At 46.1% G+C, this 17,346-nt stretch overlaps 1 protein-coding gene and 1 long non-coding RNA gene across 6 annotated transcripts in view; one reads left to right on the top strand and one right to left on the bottom strand.

The window, feature by feature from the left end:
• Nucleotides 1-224: 224 nt before the first annotated feature.
• The window catches only part of TRAF3IP2 (TRAF3 interacting protein 2), a 48,489-nt gene continuing 31,367 nt past the window's right edge, over nt 225-17,346 (top strand). For 2 of the 5 annotated variants that reach the window (XM_081828818.1, XM_081828819.1), the window contains exon 1: nt 8,338-8,698. The gene's annotated coding sequence lies outside the window, so the exon portion shown is untranslated. Of the gene's footprint in view, nt 614-7,590; nt 7,728-8,337; nt 8,699-17,346 lie in introns of those variants that run through there. The other 3 variants (XM_081828817.1, XM_031030366.2, XM_006735476.3) reach the window with 3 other exon arrangements.
• On the bottom strand, nt 12,126-16,785 carry LOC145723077 (uncharacterized). Its single transcript, XR_014147897.1, has 2 exons — nt 15,781-16,785; nt 12,126-12,403 (listed from the first exon to the last, which is right to left on the bottom strand). It is a non-coding gene; the product is annotated as an uncharacterized LOC145723077 (long non-coding RNA).

The following is a 17,346-nucleotide window of genomic DNA, read 5'->3' as shown; positions in this document are numbered from 1 at the left end:
GGCAAGGGACAGGGAGAGAGGCCAGCAAATGCTGGAAGGACTTGAAGGGACCAGGGACTTAAGTGGGAATAAGCAGGAGAATATAACTCAACCCCGACTGTCCCGGAAGCCTTGGAAATGGTGGGGAGTTGCTGGACTTCCCACAGGATGTGGGAGATAGATTTACGTCACCGTATTTGTTAAAGGAAAGATGATCTCAGAAGTCTGGAGGACTTACAGCAGAGAGCTCAGAGCCTTGAATTAGACTGCATGAATTCAAGTCCCAGCCCCACCACTCACTAGCCTTGTGGCCTAAGCTTCCTTCCATTCCCTACTCCACATCTGCCTTATGAACCTGGGGTGCACTAGAAGGCAGGGGGTTGACCAGATCTGGGGCAGGAAATGGTCAAGGAGAGCAAAAGGCCTGGTGGCAATAACACTGGGAGGCTGGAGGAGGTGGGACAGAACAGGCAGCAACCCTCTCTGTGAAAGGAGTTTCTTGGGAAGATGGCACTCTGAAAGGACACCTGGAACCAATGAAGGAAACTGATCAATGAAAAGAGGTTGAAGGCAAACATCACCTCCTTCCCAGCTGTTATTAGCACCAGCCTTCCGCCTCCCACCCAAATGTCAGGTAATACTTCTTTTATTTTATTTATTTTTTTAAAAGGTTTTATTTTAAGTAATTTCTATACCCAATGTGGGGCTGGAACTTACAAGCCTGAGATCAAGAGTCGCGTGCCCTACTGACTGAGCCAGCCAGGCGCCCTGGTAAGACTTCTTTTAAAAGATTCAAAATGTGAGGGCTTGAGCTACATCAATTGCTAGAAATTAAGCTTCTTCAAAGGGCCTATGAGCTCCCCAGAATTCTGACATTTCTACCATGTGTGTGTACACATGTGTGTGTGCATGTGTGTGTGTGTGTATGTGTGTGTATGTGACACAGAGAGAGAGAGAGAGAGAGATGTTGTCTCATGGGTTGTCAGGGTCTTATGGCTCCAGCTACCTTGTCAGCTTCAGGTACCAGTCAGCAGCACGATCCCGTTTGCTTGTCTGTTTCCAACTTAGAACTACCCATATTCAGAGAGTCCCAGTCTGTGACTTCCTCCCATAGACTAGCTTACCTCCCCAAAGAAGACATGCCCTCTATTCAGGGTCCTGGCCCTATTCAAGGGGCCCAAGAGAGGAAGAGCTGATTCTCCCATTCTGGTCCAAGGCCAATCTTAGTCCTCAAATCCTTTTCATGATTGAACTCTTCTTGAGATTATTAATAATGGAAATGCCCACAATTCTCAAGGAAAATCTTTTTCCTACCTGAGACTATTGGAGGGGATGGGGCTTGAGAAAATTGGGAAAATTCCAATAAGGCAAATCAAAGTCAAATATGAGTCATATATTATTTCATATCTACAATATAAGTTCTGGTGTCATCAGGGACCCAGACTACTTCCATCTTGCTGCTCTACCACTCTTGGGGTGTTACTGTCAACCACATGGTCCCCAAAAGCTTACATCCACAACTAAATCCACAGTCTAGCCAATGATAAGTGGAAAAAAGAGGAAATCATGCCTCTTCCCTTGAAGGGCATGACACTTTCCTATCTTCTTTTTTTTTTTTTTTTTTTTTAAGATTTTTAAAATTTATTTGACAGAGAGAGACACAGTGAGAGAGGGAACACAAGCAGGGGGAGTGGGAGAGGGAGAAGCAGGCTTCCCGCCAAGCAAGGAGCCCAATGTGGAACTCAATCCCAGGACCCTCAGATCATGACCTGACCCGAAGGCAGACGCTTAATGACTGAGCCACCCAGGTGCCCACTTTCCTATCTTCTTAATCAGAACTTAGTCCACATGGCCATATTATCCACAGGGAAGGCTGGGTAGTATAGTCTTTATTCTGGGCAGCCATTTGCCCAACTAAAGATTCTATTACTGTGGCAGAAAAAGAGACTGGATTTTAGGGTTCACTTTCAGCCACTGCTGCAAACATCAACAACCCAAATTGGGTTGAGCTGAAATTGGGCCCATTTCCTTAAGAGAGTCTCCTAGAGAGGGGGAGGAACAAGTCAGCCTACCCCTCTAGGAAAGCCAAGGTGAGCATTAAAAGGGGACTTGCTTGTCATGCATTGTCATCATCTTCAGATAAAAGCAAGGTGCTCAGTGAGACAAAGACTATTTCCACAGAGAACAGGAAAGCCACAACATGGGCCTGAGGCCTTGTGCCACCACCGTGAAGACACACAGGCTTTCCTCTACCGCTAGACCCTATCTTGAAGAGAAAGAGGCAGAAATACCAAAAGACTGAATAATTGCCAAGGAGAGAGTGAATTGAGACTGAATTGCTCTGAATGGAAGCATAAGGTGTTTCCCTGACTCTTTAGTGGGATGGGAGCTCAAAAAAGTGTTGCAGGGTTTTGGTTTTGTGTTTGGCTTAATCTACTAATGAAATCTCTCTCTCTCTCTCTCTCTCTCTCTCTCTCTGTCACACACACACACACACACACGAGTAAAATTTCCTGATCTTATTGTTTTTAAGATACAATTCTAAGAACATCTTTCTTATAGATAGCATCACTACCTCTGTTTACTCTTACTTCTACGTGCATTCTGCCAAGTAGGCAAAGCTGACGTGAAAAGAATCCATGTTTTTTTCTCTGCCAGGAAGGTGTCATCACCAAGGTAGCACGCTTAGAGAGAGAAGACAACTATGCTTTCAGGTGGCCTAGAGGTGAAGTCGTCCGTCTGTCCCCAGACCAGAGTGCAGAGCAGGGCGGGCAAAAGCCCTCACCAGGTGTGTGGTTCGACCTTTGGTTTTTCCTCAACTGGGTCCTCACATGTGGTTGGATGCTCTGATCTGTAGTAAATTCTCTGACATATAATACTCCTTTAGTCAATTGGTAGCATAAAAGTACATCTTCCTGCTACATATGAATATTTGTATTATCTACTATTTTGTTGTTTTTCCCCCTTACGGTATTGACTGATAACCGATTCTAATTGAGTTACGTATTTGTTTGATAGTTAGTATTTATTATTATAATAGCAGCTAGTATGTATTGAGCACAATGCCAGAGACTGCACACAGATCATGTAATCTGCTCTTCATACTCATCTCACAGAGCTGCAGAACACAGTTGTGTCATTTATCTGGCTGAGGAGGCAAATGGGGCTAAAGTCTACCCTGGTCCTCACTCACCAAGGGCTGTGCTGAGGGAGAGGCTTCATTCCCCTTTCCTCACACAAAGCCAGGAGAACTGCTACCTTTGGAGCCTTACTCACCTGTGAGAGAGAGAGGCCTTACTATTCCCATTCCAGAGATTAAGAAACTAAGGAACAAAGAAGTTACGAAACTTCCCTAAGGTCACACAACTGGCGGGCGGAGGAATAGGGACCCAAACCAGATGCCTGACTCAGAGCCCAGGCTCTTAACCTGGACGCTATTGGTATAATGTCTGTTCCACTCCCTGGGAAATTCCCAGTCTTAGGTTGTAAGTGCCCAGAAGACAGGCTTTTTGCATCCACATGATTTGCCTTCGATTCTATACAACGTACTATGTTAATGTGTGCGTAAAGTGCATTCTCGACACTAAAGGAGTGAATGCTCAGATTCTTTGGCCAGAGATCTCCAACTACTGCACCTAGCTGCTTGAGACGAGAATTTCATGCTATAACAAGAAAAGAGGCATTGAGAACTGTCAGGCCAATGATGCCCTGAGGAAATCAACCCTCTAGATTCTCTTGAGGATGTGCACAGTTCTGAGGCCAAGCAAGACTAGGGTCTGGCAGTCAGGCAACCAAGTCTGCTCGAAGGGGAGGGTTTAACATGAAATGTCCACCTAACTCCCTTGCGTCCACACCTCACATCTTGGTGGAGCCCTGAAAGATCAGTCTGCCCATAAAATAGATCTCCCTTTTTGCATGGAGCACTGGGTGTTATGCACAAACAATGAATCATGGAACACTTCATCTAAAACTAATGATGTAATGTATGGGGATTAACATAAGAATATAAATAAATAAATAAATAAATAAATAAATAAATAAATAAATAAAAAAAATAGATCTCCCTTCTAACTGTGTGCCTCAAGTTTCCACCATTGAATGCATTTCTTTGGGTTCGGGTTGCCCTGCCTGCCAACACCACCCTCCAGATTCTCCCCGCCTGCTCCCTGATGCCTGAAATTCCTTTAATATGGAACAAAGGTTTTCATTTCATAGAGGGTGATGAGGCTTAAAATGCAAGCACCCCTCAGAGAGGTGGCATACTGATTTAAATTCACACCATGTAACTTAGGTATAAATGAGCGCTCAGGTTTTTTTTCCCGAGAGCACCTTTTGATGAGGGGAAGGCAGAGGAGAGAATAAGGACACTAGGAAAGGCAGTGTTAGAAGAAGGGTAGTCTAGAGAAAGAAAAGGGCACAGAGAGGAGATGAATCTGTGTGGCTTCAGCCTATGTGGGGCATCCTTGGCCCCCCCGCAGGTACCAGACAGCTCGGTGGAGGGGGGCAGCGTGGCTTTCTTCGGGAGTTCGCTCTGCCTTCAAACCCGGCTGTGTAGCCCTCGAAAGCTACTTAACTTCTCTGCACCTTCCTTTCCTCACCTGGAAAATGAGGTGAAAAAAACCCATTGTGCACAACTGTTTTGGGGATTTTTATTTTATTTATTTTATATTTTATTGTGGTGAAATGCATATAAGATAACATTTATCAATCTTAGCCATTTTTAAATGTACAGTTCAGTGGCATTTCGCACATTCACATTCGGCGCAACCATCCCCGCCACCCATCTCTAGAACTCTTTTCATCTTGCAAAACTGGAAGTCTATATGCATGAAACAATGATTCCCCATTCCTCCCTCTGATCTGCCCCTAGCAACCACCATTCTAATTTCTGTCCCTATGGATCTGACTATTCTAGGTAGCTTATGTAAGTGGAATTACATAGTATTTGTCCTTTTATGACTGGCTTATGTCACCATAATGTCTTCCAGGTACAGCCCTGTTTGTAGCACATGTCAGAATCTCCTTCCTTTTTAAGGCTGAATAGTATTCCACTGTATGGATCGATCACACTTTGCTTATCCACTCATCCACTGATGGACCGTTGTGTTGTTTCCACCTTTTGGCTATTGTGAATAATGCCGTTATGAACATAGATGTACAAATATCTCTTCGAGATCCCGTTTTTAATTCTTTCGGGTATTAAAAAAATTCTTTAGAGTATATACCCAGAAATGGAATTGCTAGATCATATGGCAATTGTATTTTTCTTTTGTTTGAGGAACCGCCATATTGCTTTCCACAGTGGCTACACCACTTAACATTCCCACCAACGGTGCACAAGGGTTCCCTTTGCTCCACATCCTCACCAACCTTAATTTCTCTTCTCCTCCTCCTCCTCCTTATCCTTCTCTTCCTTATAACCATCCTAACTATGAAATGTAACTTACACAGTTTTTGCTTCTGAAAGACACACAAGAACACGTTGAGGATCTTTCAGTTTGCATGCCTAGCACCTAGTGTGTGTCTGGAGTAAGGCAAGCACTCACTAAAGGTTTGGGGACTGGAATGCCCAGAAGAGCTGGACTAGACCCTGGGAGCCTGGGTGTTTCTTCTCGTCCTGCCATTGTCTCAGCCATGCCACAGAGCTGTCAGCCAGCAGTGTGTGAGCCAGGGGACCCTCTGAACAAGGGCCCTTCTCAGGGAAATTCCTTCTGGAGTGCCATAGTTTCACTCTGCCCTTTCAGCGTTTGAAATAACACCATTTAAAAATGGAAAATCAAGGCTCCTCCAAGGAATGAGTCTTTCCCTTTTTCCTTTCTTTTCATGGATTAATACTGCAGAATGGAGAGTTTCTGAACATCAGGTCCAAATGGCTTTGTTTGGTTTGGTTTACAGAGGTGGGAAGAGCTGACTTTCATCTAAGGATGTCTTTTGCAAGAATACTGAGCCGCTCTAGAAGCTGGCAAACACAAATCCTCCCCTCCTAGACTTCCAACTGTGGGGGAGAGAGCTGACCCCCATCTTGGCTGCTCTACCTATTATGTCTACAGCAGCTAGCCCCGTATACACACCCGCGGCACCCTGTGACTGGCAGTCTCAGCGCTACCCTTTTATTGTCTACAGCTCTTTGCCTTCTTGAGTGCTGTCAAGAGTCATGCAAAGGAAGTTACCTGTGTGCACCTGAGCATGTAGGAAGGACAGAGCACAACATGACAAGAAGGGACAAGAGGTAACATCCCCCCGGAGGTGAGACAGTTCTGGAATCCTTTTCCATAGACTAGCTGTGTAAACATGGAGAAGTTACTCAATGTCTCTGAGCCTTGGATTCCCAAAAGCCAAGTGGGAATGACAGTAAATGGCTTTCTCGGGACTGCTGGAGGGTTAAAGGAGCTGACAGGTAGCGTATGGTAGGTTCTCCGTGATGGCAGCTAAAAGGGTGTATGCGTTAGTCTGAAAACACCAGTGGGGACTCCTAGGGAACAGAGGTGCTCATTTCCCAGACTCCCTGACATTCCCCCTGCGTCCACATTTCCCTGTAGCTGCCTGTGGCACATTCAGACAAGACTCTCTCCTGTTCAGAATACCCTCTCTAAACAGTTTACATCCTCAGGCTGCTTTCAATAAGGGCCCCAGCAAAGGCCCTAGGTAGGAACCATTAACCTGTTCCTCCAGGTGCCTGCCCTTCTGTTCAGGATAAATGGAGACAGGAGGAAGGCCCAGCTAACAGCTATTAAAAGCAGCACTTTAGCACCTGGTTATCTTCCTACAGCACCTGGTTAGTACCTGGTTATCTTCCTTCCTCAGGCCTCCCATCTGGGGAAACAGTTGGGAGGAGAAATGGAAAAGAAGATTCTCCCAGTTCTTCCTGATGGGTTGTATTCCAAAGGTAGCACTTGACAGAAGCATCTTCCAGGCTTTTCCCAAGCCGTATAAGGGATCGAAGAGAAATGAAAATGATTTTCACCCCGCCCCTTTTCTTGGCTCTCCTTATTTCCTCCCCCTGACATTCTTTTCTTCTCTGTTCTCCAAGTATCCTGGGACTAGCTGCTGTACAGAGAAAACTATTTTTCCCTAAACTAAAAAAGATTATTATTATAATAATAATTTTGAGGCAGAAAGTTCAAGGCCAAGGTAATAAATACTATTTTTAAAAAAATATGCTTGTGGAAAAAAGACTCAAACAGCTCATATGTGTAAATAGTGTAAAAGTCCTCCATTCTCACTCGTTCCCCTCAATCTCATCCCCTGGAGGTGACAACCACTTAACAGTTTGCATGCATTTTTCCAGACATTTATGATTTCTTCATTTGACAGAGAATGATTGCCTACTATGTTCTGGGCAGTGTGTCAGGTGCCAACCAGCAGTGAACAAACATGAATCTATATATGTATGTATATGTGTTTATCTGGCATATATATGGGCAAAAATGAGATCAGATATCTCAATTAATAATATCCCAGAGCCACTTTTCCATGTTAGAATGTAGAAATACATACATACATATTTATGAGTTTTCACAGCTGCATAGTATTCCATTGTAAGGATATACCAAAACATATACAACCTGTATATGTTATTTTAAAAACAATCCGTGTTTCCTCTGCTTGCAGAATGCAGAGCAACCCACTTCATGGGACCTACTTGAGCAGAACCTGGCAGTCTGGATGGGGATGCTCCAGGGTCTGTCCCCTGCACAAAGGTGGAGAGATGGCTAGCTGCACGGGCTGACCCTTGGGCCTCTCAACGGGTAGGCAAGGCCAGCCCCTGAAGCACAATGTGCCTGCCCAGGCATCTAGCTGTGGTGCCCAGCCGGCCGGTGCCATCACTGAGTTCACCCCCACATCCCTCTGACTCCAGAGCTCTAGAGGCCACAGCTCCCATCCCACTCTGCTGCCCTGGTCATCCTGTCGCCAGTGTCTCCTTCGACCGTAACTTCTGTAGGCTACTGATTAAACAAGCAGAAGGAAGGAGAAGAAATAAACTTGAGGTCATGAAAAATGCAGCCAGAGGGAGAACAGTGCGTGTGTGCATGTGCATGGGAGTGTGCATGTGTGCGTGTGTGTGTTTTCTTAAAAGGAGTCACTTTTTTTGTGTCTGTTGATGGGCAGGGTGTGTGTGTGTGTGCACGCGTGTGTGCACACGCTCACATGGGGTGGGCAGCCAGTCCTCCCTCACCGTGAAGGGCAACAAATGCTGATGTTTTAAGCAGCTACAGATAGTTCTTGCCTCATATTCCACCCCGCTATCTGCCCCCAATCTCCTCCTTTGGAGCTGCTAATGAATAACCAATCTTAACACCCAAGTTCAATCCCCTCCCCAGGGACCCTCTCCGGCTACGGTTAGGGCATGCGGTAGCCCTGAGATCCGGGCAGTGTGGACATTCCTCCACAGTTACTTAGCTGGGTGGTGGAAACAAAAAATGCACCCTAATTGGTCAGTCAGTGGCCTTTTCTACGGAATGAAGGAGGTTTCTGTTTTAAGAAATAAAGTGACTTCTCGGCTGTTGATTCACTGCCCACAGGGAGATTTTTCAGCGGAGGCTTCCTAGCCTCCGTAGAAATTTGCATACAACTTCCACTTCCTGCTTCAGAGCCTGTTCTACGGCTTACCTGGGCCTGGACAGGGAGGAGGGAGGCGGGAGCCACCCAAGGTGCAGTGTGAGAAGGAGAGAGCACGACCACCCTGTCGGCCGGTCTGTCTGTGCTTGGTGGTGCTAAGGTAAGTTGTTCAGAGCTGTCGCCTGCCTGGCCTTACTTTTTAGCCACTGACCCATTTTCCCAAACACTGTTTTCTCCTTCACTGAAACATTCTGCCTTCCTTTCCTCCCACCTTCCACCCCCCCCCCCCCCTTAACTTGTTCCTGCACCCGCTTGGGCTGAGAAAATGACACTTAAAAGTTTCTGGCGGCGAGAAAGTGCCGGTGGTTTAGTATTTCAGACAGGCGAGCTGAGTGAGATTAACTCTTCGAGGAATGGACGGTGCGCACATGGGTGTTGTTTTCGGAGCTGCCTGGGAACCATTTGTTTGAGTACTTAGTGTCCCCACAAGTTTTGGTGAAGAATCCAGCCCCACTTCTCCAAGGAGGGAGCCCGGGATGGCAAAAATTAAGTAATTGGCTTCCAGCCCCGGGACACGTCAGTTTCAAAGATGGAAGGAAAACTCCCAGTTTTCTTGATCCTTGTCTCATGCAGGAAAAAGATCAACCCCACATTCTTGGGCCAGGAAGTTCAGCTCCGCTCTGTGCCGGGCCGGCTCCCCTACAGCCCCTCCGCCCCTCCCAAGCAGCCCCGACATTTACTGGCAACGAAAACCGGGGGAGAAACGCTATTGATCTCAGCAGCTAATCAAGCTTCATGTGACTTTCAAGTTCAAGATGATCTCTTAGAATAGGGGAATTTTTTTTTTTTAAATGGATGGGGGAAAGGCCAAATAAATAATAAAAAAGAGGACAAGAAACTTGGTTTCAAGTCCTCACTCCACTCCTTGCTGGCTCTGTGACTTAGGCAATTCACTTTGGTTTCCCTAGGCCTGGATTTCTTCATCAATAAAATGTGTGTGGGAGATGAACTAACATGATTTTGTCTAAATTCCCTTCTAACAAAATAATGGGAGTCCCAGAGGGCAAGCCGTACTGGGTGGTCTTGGAAGATTTGTTTTGTTTACTGACTATTCAAATATATTAATTTTACCTCCTGCTACTAGACAGTTCCTTGAGGAAAAAGATTTTGTTTCTTAATCCTTCTCTACCCCCTAGCATCCCATATAGTATCAAACGCTTCATAGGTGTTCAAGCTCTTTCCATATAAGCTGCTTTGATTTGTTTCACTCACCTGCTCTCAAGGCACAAGGTAAAAAGCAGCTTTCAAGGCCAAAGACTGGGGGTGGCTAGGAGGCCACGTGGCTCTGTGTGAGGGCTGCCCGGAATTTAGGCGTTTTTATTGGCTCTTGCTACATAAAACAGGGGGTTTCTTGAATTAGTTCATGTCCCATTTGGGTTCCCCAGGAAGAACTGTCCTGTGAACTTGCCCACAAAGTCAAGGCAGGCCAGAGAACTGGCAGACCAGCCTGGAAGGTTGCCTTACTGACTTAGCTGGAGCTGAAAACCACTCCTGGGCTAGACCAATCACTGGGTGGGGGGGGCCTTCAGTGGGAGGTGAAAGGAAGCCATGCAGCACATCCTGATACCATGTAAGGGTGATGGCTGTGATTGGACACGTCAGATGGCAGACACAGAATCCTTAACCTTTTCCAAACCACTACTTTATTATTATTATTATTATTTCTTTGGGGCAATTATTTTTTGCCAGTACAGCTCCAACAGGCCCTGGCTGACTGGGACGGGCTGACTCAGGGCTTTAAGTATTGCCAAACTGTTTCTGTGGAAAGGCCCTGGTATAGTCATTGTCACATTCTTACATGGCTTTCTCTCCCCTCCTCCCCCCGCCGCCCCCACCCCGGGATGAGAGGACAGAAATTTCAAGATGTTTCAACTGTGATGAGTTACCCATTCTATTTTCAAATAACGAAGCACCATTATCTGAAACGAGGCTCACTGCTGCTGGGCTGCCAGCCTAGCTTTTACCCAGAAAGACCACCCACAGTCATTCTTCATCTGGCGTTGCAGCTCCAAGTCATTTCATGATGGAGGTCACGAAATGGAGCCGTGACTGCTCTGCTCACTGTGTGGGGTGGGCTGCCTAGGAGTGAAGTCAGGGCAATGAACCAGCAGGTCGGGGATAAGACTCCTAACTCGGGGATACTCACTTTTGGAGGGTGCAAAGACAGAAAACATTTAAGCCTGCTTCTCCCAGGACTAAAGAGTTAGTGACTTTCAAATGGCTCTGAAAACAGGAGGAGAAGGCAGTCATCTTTGCAGGCATTCTTTAACAGGCTTGCAGAAGACAGATTATGTAGGCAATTTGTCTAAATGAAATCTGTTTTACACAGCACAGAATCGAAAGCTCAGAAATACCCTGAATTCAACCATTTTTCTACGGCAGGCAATTTTAGATTAGCCCATAAAAACATGTAAGAATTGCGGGCAACTGTTTGGGGGGGGAGGGGCACAGATGAAGCACATTAAACTTTAAATTCCTTTCAGATCCAATGAAATGACCCCTAATGTTTGATCACATTTCCTTATCAAAACAATCTTGCCGTCCTTCCGTGAGAAAGCATCTGAGGACTGGAATCAAGGAGCTCTCCCCCTGGGCCTCTCCGGTTTCTTCTCAGAGCGTTGTCACCAAGATATTTTTAGTTCATGAAACCCCAGCTGTCCCTTCTCCCCCCGACATTCTTTGCATCCCATCACCAGCAGGCCTTTACTAGCCCACATGCGCTTCAGTGCCTGGCCGCGAGCGTCGCTCTGCGCGTGCGTGTGTGGGCGCGTGCGGACGCGCGTGTATAGACACCGTGGGGGGGCGTGCCGCGAGTTGTAACCTGGCTGAGCTTGGGGTGGGGGGTCCTTTCGTCTACCAGGGGACACCGTAGAGCTGTGCCCGTTTGGCTTGGTTCCCTGATGAGGCAGCTAAAATGGAGCCATTTGGGGGTGATGGAACTGCCGGGTCCTCCCCCAGCCCGCGTGTCCCCCTTCCTTCCACCCTGAAGACCGAGGCTGGCTGGGGTCTTGGCAGGTCCCTCCGCGATGAGGGAAACTTGGCCCTTTTCTGCCTCGTTGTTTTCCTGCTCTGGGGGGTTCCAGTGTTTTTCCTTCTTCCCCTCCCAGGGTCACTGGGCCTCCCTCCCGTCTCTGATCAGTCTTCCTCCTCTGTGCTGTCTGTCTAGGCTCTTCCAGGCCCACCAGCTGACCTATAACACTCTTACCTTTCACCTGTATTCATTCTTTCCCTTCCCTTCCAGCTGCCCCTTCTCATACCCAGTAATACATAAAAATCACAATTTAAATAAATCTCTCTCCTACACCAATAAAGGGCACATTTTTAAAGATGTCCTTCAAGGTTTCCCCACTTTCCTTGTTGTCTTTCCTCTTCCATTCTCCTTTCTTACTTAATAGCTCTTCTTTTTTCTCTCCTGATTTTTGCTTTCTGCCCCTTCTCCTTCACTCTGGGGCTTGGACTGAAATTAAGAATCATAGATACATGCTTAGAGAAACCTTATCTGAAACAAAACGAACGAAAACCTGGGCTGGTTTGAGGTTGTTCTCCAAATATTTATTCCCAGCTCACTACAGAGCAGAATCAGTCCGTTCCCATTAGTCCATGGTCTCCTTGCTTAGCGACTCAGAGGAGTTCCAGAGCGAACTTCAAATTAGGTCAGGTCGTGCTGTGCTGCCTTCGGCCTGATGTGAGTCGTAGTGTGCAGGGGATGAATAAGGGCCAGTAAATGCTCCCTTGTCTCTTGGGCTCACCACTACTTCCAGTCCTCTGGCAAACCAAATGGAAGAACTTCTCTGTCTGGGAAATCCTGCAAGTAAACTTGGAAGTATTTGTTAACTGGAATTTGAACTGGAGCCAAACAGTACACTCAAAACCAGCTTCCACTGAGCAAACCGACATTGTGAAAGTTTGCATGCATTTGGGCAGTAAACAAAGAACATTAATGAGTTTAAAGATTTTTTTTAATACGTGACTTTTAGACTTTTAATTTTTTTTTAAAAATTATTCCCTGAGGAATGAAGAGCTTGAGAATCTGTAATTGAAACTATCTGATCCAAATTGGATCTGAGGATCTTTCTAACTGTAAATTTATATATTTATTTATTATGTCCACCTGAAATATTCATGTTGTATGTCTCTAGGACTCTTCAACCCTGTTGTTGACCCAAAGAATTCTTTTTAAAAAAATCCAAGCAGTTGGTGAACAGCAAGCCTGATTATTTAGGAGCTGGTAATGTGGTTTATTAATTACTCAGGCTGCTCACTTCTGCCCTTCCTCTGTTTCTTGCTATGCTATTTGTCTTCTTCCAGGGACATAACACCTTCATTAAATCCCATCCGTCCTTGCCTCAGAGGCGTCCCCTGGAAGATATCCCTTCTCTAGATGCATCACCATTTATCATCACCCTTTGTTTGTGCTCTGTCAACCAGTTTTCAATTTATTTTGAATTCAGTTTATGATTAAAATTTAATGAGATCCAATCAAGTGCTTTTCTCAAATCAAGATGCCTCTGCAGGCTCATCCATGTCCTCTATTGTAATGGCATGAAGGAAAGCCACCACAGGTTTCCCGCCTGGTAATCCTTTATAAAACACAGGTGGCTTGTATCCACGCCTCCTTAGCTGCAAGGTGAATGGTTCCGAAACATATTCATTCCAGAAGCTTCCAGGGGTTACTTAGCTCCTCCAGGCCCCTTCCTCCCTCCTCCCTTCAAATAGCTGTACCCAACCAACAAACAAATTGTTAAGTGCGCAGGTTCTGGTGCTGAACTGCTTGGATTTGAATCCTGTCTATGCTGCTTACTGAGCATGTGATCTTGGGAAAGTTACTAAACCTGCCTGTGTCTCAGTTTCCCCATCTGTAAGATGAGATTGACAATAGTACTTACCAAATAGGGTAGCTGTGAGGATGAAATAAGTTAATATATATGGAGCAATATTTGACACATAGTAAACATTCAATAAACATTAACAATTACTACTAATAAAGGAGAAGATTTCTTTTTTTTTTTTTAAGAGAGAGCATGCAAGTGGGGCGTGGGGGAGCAGAGGAAGAGAATCTTAAGCAGGCTCCACGCCCAGCGCTGAGCCCGATGCGAGGCTCAATCTCATGACCCTGAGATCATGACCTGAGCCAAGAGTCAGACGCTTAACCGACTGAGCCACCCAGGCGCCCTAAGGGGAAGGTTTCTTTATATTTTGATTTGTCAGTGTAGTCTATATCAGCTGTTGGTAAACTATAACCCTTGGGCCAAATGTGACCCATGGTCTGTTTTTACTACAGCATATTGCTAAGAATGGTTCTTGTATTTTTTAAGTGTTGTTTAAAAAGCACAGTATGAGACAGAGACCATATGTGGTCCATAAAGCATGAACTATTTACTATCTGGACCTTTACAGAAAAAGTTTGCCAAACCTCTGATCTGTGTGGTTTAATGGAGTTAGGAGATCTATAGGCTAGATTCGGCTGTGACTTTGGAAAAGCTACTTAATGTATCTAAGCCTCTGTGAAATAGGAATGGAAAAGTGATAGCACATACCCAGTCTGTGGCCCAGCTTGTTTTAAGACAAGAGACAATGTGTATTGAATGTGCCAGAAACTACACACGTTGGTTAAAAAGATATAGTCTCCATTCATTAGGTTCACATAATAGCATTAACATTCAGGTATAAAACCAGTGAACATAGTGTAGAAGGAAGTTCTAAAGCCAAGTCACTTGTAAAAATAATAACAAGGTGATGGGGCGCTTGGGTGGCTCAGTCAGTTAAGTGTCTGCCTTGAGCTCAGACCATGATCTCAGAGTCCTGGGATTGAGTCCCGTGTTGGGCTCCCTGCTCGGCCTTGAGTCTGCTTCTCTCTCTTCCTCTGTCCCTCCGCTCCACTCATGCTCTCTCTCTCTCAAATAAATGAATCAAATCTTTAAAAAAAATAACAAGATGGGTTTTGGGTTTTGAGAGCTTGATACGGGCCAGGCCCTAGAGTCAGCATTTTTTTTTTTTTAAAGATTTATTTATTTATTAGAGAGAAAGAGCAAGCGTGAGTGGGGAGAGGGGCAGAGGGAGAGAATCTCAAGCAGAGTCCCCTCGGAGCCCGTTGCAGGGCTTGATCTCACAACTCTGAGATCATGACTGGAGCCAAAACCAAGAGTAGGACGCTCAACTGACTGAGCCACCCAGGCGCCCCTACAGTCAGTATTTTATTTATATCTTCCTTTATCCCCACAATATACCTGCAAAGCAAACGTTATTTCCCCCATTTTACATATCAGAAAAATGAGGCCCAGAGAAGTAATTTTCTCAAGGTCACACATTGAATCATGTAGCTGGCAGAGAAAGAATTAAAATGTAGGGATTTTGAATCTAGAGCCTGTGCATTTAAATTCTGCATATTTTCTGACATCCTCAAACTATGTGTTGATTCGGGGTAAGCCCAGCTGGAAAGCAGAGCCGCAGTTAACTGTGCATGTGGACATTAGATCTCTTCATGTGTGCCCTGACAGAGACTTGTTTGCCACACAGGGTGGGGTGTAATGGACATGCAGAAAGGGAGGTGGGAATGATGGAAGGAAAAGAAGCTTTCTGAGGAACTATGAGATCAGAAAAACAGTGTTGTGAAGGCTTCATAGGCTCTGTTTCTAGAAACAATTCAAGGCAGGATGTGCTGGAGGAGAAAAAGGTAAAAAGAGTTGGAGGCGGCTCAGATGGATTGACTGAGAGCTGTGTGCAGCAAGAGGGGGGAGGGGATGGGGAATTCTGTGAATGGGACCCCTGGGAGCATTGTCACATAGGACGTCAGAACTGCTGCCATCTGGATAAGATCTGAGCTTCACAATCGGGCTCCTCAAGGTAGAGTGGATATGCTCAGAGAAAGGTTTCAGGCTGGAGGAGACAGCAAGGCAGCCCAAAACAAGAGACTTGGACAGAGAAACACTGACGGATTTGAAGCAAGGTGTGGTCAGAATCCAAGAGCTAGAACCACAGCTCACGGTCCAAAGGGCAATGAGATTCAAGAGAAGGAAAGTTAGTGTCTCTTGGGTCAGCTCGGGAGCCAGGCTCCCAAGCACGCACAACTGCTTCAGCCTAGTCGTGTGAGCTCCGGACTAGCCCTCTGTTCCAGCCCTCTGTTCCAGCCCTCTGTTCCCGGCTTGTGCCAACCCATTCCCACCCCCAGGCAAATGTTCTCACCCTCTGCTGAATGCTCTTTTGTATTTTAAGGGACGTGTTCTTTCCCTGGAGTGGTTTCAGGAATGCCTCCTTCCTTCGCATTGGTTCTTAATCTTCGTGAACATCAGAAGCACTCTGGAGCTATTCCTTTTCTTTCTTTCTTTCTTTTTTTTTTTTTTCTAGCTTTTAAGTAGATATAGAAGGTATAAAATGCTCCAAAAAGCAAGTCTCCCTCCTGCCTCTCAGCCATCCAGTTCCCTTTCCAGAGGCGACCACTGTTGCAAATGTCTGACGAGATGGCATGTACATACACAGTCTTAGTTTGTACAAAGGGTAGCGTACTCTACATGCTGTCTGCTCCTTACTTTTTCTAACTTCCCAGATAAATCTTGAAGTAGTTCCTCCTCAGTTCACAAAGCACTTCCTCAGTCGTTTTTAAAAAGACACAGAGAAGTCCTCGTTTGGCTGGACTACAGTTTTAAAAATCAGAACCTTTCTGGACGTGTGGGTTGTTTCTAGTCTTTGCCATTACAGACAAGGCTGCACTGGCCATCTTCAGAGCCTCTTCATTTCACACAGGACGCACATATCCCTGCAGAGGAGATTCTTAGAAGTGAAATGACCAGGTCAAAGGGCATGAGCTTTAACAATTCTGACAGTTCCTGCCAAATTGCACAGATTACATTCCCTTGGTAAAGAGCGAGAGAAGCTGTTTACCTGTGGGACTTAAACAAGAATACACAGGAGCCCTGACCTCGCCTCAGAATCTCTAGGTGGGAGGCCTGAGCACCTGTATCGTGAGCCCCAAAAAGAGATTCTGAGCCAGAGTCTCCCTTGAATTGAGTTCCCTCAGCCTCTAGCCTCTCCCTTCTTCCAGGAATTTGCCCCAAGGTGAGGTAGACAGGGCCATTGACCTCCAGGCCTGACAGGCCCGGCTGGCCCCAGGCTTCCTGAGCTGGGCAGGATGCTGGGGAGACACAGACCGTCCGTGACGCTGCCAGGGGCTCAGGATCCTGGGGTCACAGGGTCCTGGGGCTCACAGCCCTTCTGGCCCCCTGGAGCCTTCTCCTCTAGGGCAATGGTAGGAAACAGGGTTTTTCTGCTTCCATCCAGGTGTCACCCCCTGTTAGGGACTGGAGCACAGGCCAGGCCAGCATTATAACCATGTGGGCATCGTGTGGAGAAGCCCTGCAATAAAACAGGGAAAAATGGAAATATTAGGAGTGGTGAGATAGTGAGTGATTTTTTAAAAAATGTGTAGTATTTTTACAATGTGGACATTAAAGACCAAAACTAAAAGTGCCGTTTCCAACAACCCACTTATCTGCCCATGGCCCTCTGATGTACCATTTGTGTGTATTGTTCTCTGTGACATGGAGGGGATGGCAGGGTTTGTTCTGCCAGTTCTGGTAGGGGCCTAGAGCTGAGAGGGGCCCACATGGTAGCTGTGAGCATGCCTACCCTCTGCTGTGTGGGGCGAAGCCCTCAGGGTGCAGGAACAGACCAGCTCCCTGTCTGGAACAGAATGGCAGATGTTCCTATCACACTGGGTGGTAGAATCACCTTTATTCTCCAAGTGAGGGTGGT

The sequence above is a fragment of the Leptonychotes weddellii genome, chromosome 8 (genome assembly GCF_054177405.1).
Source record: "Leptonychotes weddellii isolate Sample4059 chromosome 8, ASM5417740v2, whole genome shotgun sequence".
In the NCBI taxonomy this organism is placed as follows: Eukaryota; Metazoa; Chordata; class Mammalia; order Carnivora; family Phocidae; genus Leptonychotes; species Leptonychotes weddellii.
This window is presented reverse-complemented; position numbering and strand designations above follow the sequence as displayed.